A 5,912-nucleotide genomic window follows, 5' to 3' on the forward strand; every position below is an offset into this window, starting at 1 on the left:
GATTGCAAAAGTGTTGTAAATCATAACTGATGCCTGTGATTACAACTCAGGATATTCACCCTAATCACTTCATAGTGATGCACTTCTGACTATTCTGCTGCAATATCATTAAATATGCATATTATTTGATGTATGGGTTGTAATGACTTCAGTATTGTAAGGTAGGCCATATGGTGCTGCAGGGTCGCATAAAGACAGCGTTAAACAATGTGGGTGTGTCATATGATCACCTGTAATACCAAATACCTAGTCTCTAACATTTTAATCAATCCCAGCGCGTAGAGATCAGATGCCCGTTAGGCGTTCTGCCATCGGATCCGATTTGATTATTCTGCCCTTGGAAAACGGAGAATACTTTTTCTCGCTGTTTCTCACTGTATTGGGCTGTCACTGGGATTCACATTCAGCGCTCATCATCACGTATGTAGGCAGCTGTACTATACGCAGATTGATTGTGGGAAATCCAGGATTAGTTACAGTGTGCATCAGCGGCAGCATCAAACACACCCGATGTGGATGAAATGAACCGTCAATACGGTAAGATTGATATCGCCTAGATTCTAATATGCCTTTGCTTTCTCTTTCGGAGAGCATTTTTTTGTCAATGGCTGTATCCTCCAGTCCATTTAGCTGGGTGGGTCTACTATATTCGACACGGAAGAGAGCAGAGAGAAGCCTTTTACAGATGTGGACAGACAAAGGCAAAGTAGCGATGTGACTCCGACCTGTTTATAATGTCCGCTACAGAGGTTAACCAATAATGTTACAATGTAACGGTGCTGATACATTAAAACCATCTGAAATGGGAGCGGTAGGATATTGTAGCCTAGGCTGTAACGTTGCACATACAGTAGCGTATAGCCTAGCCTGTGTATCTGCATATGTATCCGCATGTCTTTGTTTATGCTACAGTGTTTATGTCATGGTTTCTTGTTATTAACAGACATATCATTTGCAGCAAGCAGACCGCCTAGAGGTCGTTGTCTATAGGCTCTGAGCTGTGAAGCAGTGATCGCAGGTCTCCATTTAATAATATTCGGAACTATTATTGTCTGGGTATCACAGAGATAGATGATGAATCAGCTAGGTATCACAGACATAGATGATGAATCAGCTAGGTATCACAGAGATAGATAGTGAATCAGCTAGGTATCACAGAGATAGATAGTGAATCAGCTAGGGATCACAGAGATAGATGGTGAATCAGCTAGGTATCACAGAGATAGATGGTGAATCAGCTAGGTATCACAGAGATAGATGATGAATCAGCTAGGTATCAGAGATAGATGATGAATCAGCTAGGTATCACAGAGATAGATGATGAATCAGCTAGGTATCACAGAGATAGATGGTGAATCAGCTAGGTATCACAGAGATAGATGGTGAATCAGCTAGGTATCACAGAGATAGATGATGAATCAGCTAGGTATCAGAGATAGATTATGAATCAGCTAGGTATCACAGAGATAGATGATGAATCAGCTAGGTATCACAGAGATAGATGATGAATCAGCTAGGTATAGGCCCTTCTGTTCCTTCTGAAACTGAGCCAGACATGGACAATTTGAAGTGCAAATATCTCATTCTATAGGATTTTTCATACTGATGTTGGATTCAATAATGAATAGGGAGACAGATACTGATGTTGGTTTCAATAATTAATAGGGAGACAGATACTGATGTTGGTTTCAATAATGAATAGGGAGACAGATACTGATGTTGGTTTCAATAATGAATAGGGAGACAGATACTGATGTTGGTTTCAATAATGAATAGGGAGACAGATACTGATGTTGGTTTCAATAATGAATAGGGAGACAGATACTGATGTTGGTTTCAATAATGAATAGGGAGACAGATACTGATGTTGGTTTCAATAATGAATAGGGAGACAGATACTGATGTTGGTTTCAATAATGAATAGGGAGACAGATACTGATGTTGGTTTCAATAATGAATAGGGAGACAGATACTGATGTTGGTTTCAATAATGAATAGGGAGATAGATACTGATGTTGGTTTCAATAATGAATAGGGAGACAGATACTGATGTTGGTTTCAATAATGAATAGGGAGACAGATACTGATGTTGGTTTCAATAATGAATAGGGAGACAGAGGAATTGAGTGTGGGCTCATGTCTGCTGTATCTCATTGACATCAATTGTGCTATAATCCTGTCATTACGCATACATATGTATGTGTTTTTGTGGTAAAAGCATTGACATTGTAGCTACACTGGTAACTAGCTGAACCCAGAGTTCAGTCACCATCGATCTCTCCTTACCTGAACACCTCAGTCTCTGTTCTCTCTGCTCACACACTCTCTCGCTCTCTCTGGTGAATTGGGTATCAGGGGGGTTTGTCATTCATCCATGCGTTTGTGTTGGAGACAAGTTCGGCACATTAATATCTTATGAGTCCCAGTTCATTCACAGAACTGCAGTCTGTCTGCTGATTGAGAGAGTGAAGTGGCATTCAGGGTTTATCTGCTAATCAGAGTGCTACTGCTGTGCTGTGCTGTGCTGTGCTGTGCTGTGCTGTGCTGTGCTGTGCTGTGCTGTGCTGTGCTGTGCTGTGCTGTGCTGTGCTGTGCTGTGCTGTGCTGTGCTGTGCTGTGTGTGTGTGTGTGTGTGTGTGTGTGTGTGTGTGTGTGTGTGTGTGTGTGTGTGTGTGTGTGTGTGTGTGTGTGTGTGAGTGTGACAGTAAGATAATGATATACCTTCTAGTGCTCCCCCTCACCACAACCGATGTCTCTCTCTCTCTCCCATGCAGACCTCTAAAGCAGCAGCATGATCCATGGCCTGGCTGTGTGTGTGACTGTCAGTGAGGACAGACAGCGTTGCAGCCCAGGCCAGAGGCAGCAGATTGAATGCCACTGAAGTCTCAAGGTAAGCCTGAATATGAGCTCCTATTGATCGGGACCCTGCATGGGGACTGTATGGCCTGACCTCACAGAGAGGGAGGAGGGAGGATTGATCCAGCCTTGAACAGCCTCTCTCTGTCTCTCTTTATTTCTGTCTATCGCTCTTTTCCTCTGTTTCTTTTCTCTCTCTATTTATCTCTCTCTCTCTCTCTTTCTCTGTCCATCCGTCCAAACCCTTTAAACCACTGTGCCTTTTCCTGGCATACATTAACCATGCTAAGAGGTTTGCATTATCTCACCGCATTACATAGAGGACACACTATTATACTGTCACCTGGGAAGAGACATGGGTCTGTGTGTGTGTTCTGTGTTCTGTGTGTGTGTTCTGTGTGTGTGTGATCTGTGTGTGTGTTCTGTGTTCTGTGTGTGTGTTCTGTGTTCTGTGTGTGTGTTCTGTGTTCTGTGTGTGTGTTCTGTGTGTGCATGCGTGTGTGAGCCTGCCTTAGGGAGACTGAAGCAGTATACTTTATAAAGGGCAGCACAGCATCTTGAATTCGGCATTACCAAACTCAATAAGAGCAATAAAAACTGCAACTGACGGTATAAATCTCCTCTGGCTTTTAGTGTTTTTGTCCAACACTGAAGAGGATCCTCCTTGTTGGGCTAATCAAAGACATTACTGCTGTCACTAGACGTTTTACTGTAACTACACTGGAGGTGTGTTGGTTAGCAGGTATAGTTTGCTAATAGAAACACATATCAACTCTCTCTGAGTGGGAGAGATGGTGTGTGTGTGGGTGATAGGGGGTGATGGTGTGGGGTATAGGGGTGATGGTGTGTGTGTGGGGGAGAGGGGGTGATGGTGTTTGTGTGGGGGATAGGGGGTGATGGTGTGGGGGATAGGGGATGATGGTGTGTGTGTGGGTGATAGTGGGTGATGGTGTGGGGGATAGGGGGTGATTGTGTGTGTGTGGGGGATAGGGGGTGATGGTGTGTGTGTGGGGGATAGGGGGTGATGGTGTGTGTGTGGGGGATAGGGGGTGATGGTGTGTGTGGGGGGGATAGGGGGTGATGGTGTGTGTGGGGGGGATAGGGGCTGATGGTGTGTTGGATAGTGGGTGATGGTGTGTGTGTGTGGGGGATAGGGGTGATGGTGTGTGTGTGTGGGGGATAGGGGGTGATTGTGTGGGGGATAGCAGGTGATTGTGTGTGTGGGGGATAGGGGTGATGGTGTGGGGGGGGGGGGGGGTAGGTGGTGATGGTGTGTGTGGGGGATAGGTGTTGATGGTGTGTGTTGGTGGATAGGTGGTGATGGTGTGTGGGGGGGATAGGGGGTGATGGTGTGTTGGTGGATAGGGGGTGATGGTGTGTTAGTGGATAGTTGGTGATGGTGTGTGGGGGGATAGGGGGTGATGGTGTGTGTTGGTGGATAGGGGTGATGGTGTGGGGATAGGGGGTGATGGTGTGTGTTGGTGGATAGGGGGTGATGGTGTGGGGATAGGGGGTGATGGTGTGGGGATAGGGGGTGATGGTGTGGGGGATAGGGGGTGCTGGTGTGTGTGGGGGGATAGGGGGTGATGGTGTTGGATAGGGGGTGATAGTGTGGGGGTTAGGCGGGGATGGTGTGGGGGATAGGTGGTGATGGTGTGTGGGGGGATAGGGGGTGATGGTGTGTGTTGGTGGATAGGTGGTGATGGTGTGTGGGGGGATAGGGGGTGATGGTGTGTGTTGGTGGATAGGTGGTGATGGTGTGTGGGGGGATAGGGGGTGATGGTGTGGGGATAGGGGGTGATGGTGTGGGGGATAGGGGGTGATGGTGTTGGATAGGGGGTGATGGTGTGGGGAATATCATGTGATGGTGTGTGGGGGGGGGTAGGGGGTAATGGTGTGTGTGGGGGGATAGGGGGTGATGGTGTTGGATAGGGGGTGATGGTGTGGGGAATATCATGTGATGGTGCATGTTGGTGGATAGGGGGTGATGGTGTGTGTTGGTGGATAGGGGGTGATGGTGTGGGGGATAGGGGGTGATGGTGTTGGATAGGGGGTGATGGTGTGGGGAATATCATGTGATGGTGTGTGTGGGGGGGGGGGGGGGGGTAGGGGGTGATGGTGTGGGGGGGGGATAGGGGGTGATGGTGTTGGATAGGGGGTGATGGTGTGGGGAATATCATGTGATGGTATGTGTGGGGGGGGGGTAGGGGGTGATGGTGTGTGTGGGGGGATAGGGGGTGGTGGTGTGGGGGTTAGGCGGGTGATGGTGTGTGTGGGGGATAGGGGTTGATGGTGTATGGGATAGGGGGTGATGGTGTGGGGGATATCTTGTGATGGTGTGGGGGGTAGGGGGTGATGGTGTGGGCAATAGGGGGTGATGGTGTGTGGGGGGATAGGGGTGATGGTGTGGGGAATAGGGGTGATGGTGATGGTGTGGGGGATAGGGGTTGATGGTGTGTGTGGAGGATAGGGGTTGATGGTGTGTGGGATAGGGGTTGATGGTGTGGGGGATAGGGGGTGATGGTGTGGGCAATAGGGGGTGATGGTGTGTGGGGGGATAGGGGTGATGGTGTGTGTGGGGGGATAGGGGGTGATGGTGTGGGGGATAGCGGGTGATGGTGTGGGGGGTAGGGGGTGATGGTGTGGGCAATAGGGGGTGATGGTGTGTGGGGGGATAGGGGTGATGGTGTGTGTGGGGGGATAGGGGGTGATGGTGTGGGGGATAGCGGGTGATGGTGTGTGTGGGGATAGGGGTTGATGGTGTGGGGGATATCTTGTGATGGTGTGGGGGGTGGGGGGTGATGGTGTGTGGGGGGGATAGGGGTGATGGTGTGTTGGTGGATAGGGGGTGATGGTGTGTGAGGGGGATAGGGGTGATGGTGTGGGGAATATCTTGTGATGGTGTGGGGGGTAGGGGGTGATGGTGTGGGCAATAGGGGGTGATGGTGTGTGGGGGGGATAGGGGTGATGGTGTGGGGAATAGGGGTGATGGTGATGGTGTGTGGGGGGAAAGGGGTGATGGTGTGTGGGGTGGGATAGGGGGGGATGGTGTGTGG

The 5,912-nt window shown here is 49.2% G+C and overlaps 1 protein-coding gene across 1 annotated transcript in view; it reads left to right on the forward strand.

Moving 5' to 3' along the window:
- The first annotated feature begins 223 nt into the window (after positions 1–223).
- The window catches only part of LOC109887663 (testis-expressed protein 2), a 41,308-nt gene continuing 35,619 nt past the window's right edge, over positions 224–5,912 (forward strand). The window contains exons 1-2 of the mRNA XM_031817577.1: positions 224–537; positions 2,775–2,890. The gene's annotated coding sequence lies outside the window, so the exon portion shown is untranslated. The remainder of the gene's footprint in view (positions 538–2,774; positions 2,891–5,912) is intronic.

Source organism: Oncorhynchus kisutch, unplaced genomic scaffold (assembly GCF_002021735.2).
Source record: "Oncorhynchus kisutch isolate 150728-3 unplaced genomic scaffold, Okis_V2 scaffold1077, whole genome shotgun sequence".
Taxonomy (NCBI): domain Eukaryota; kingdom Metazoa; phylum Chordata; class Actinopteri; order Salmoniformes; family Salmonidae; genus Oncorhynchus; species Oncorhynchus kisutch.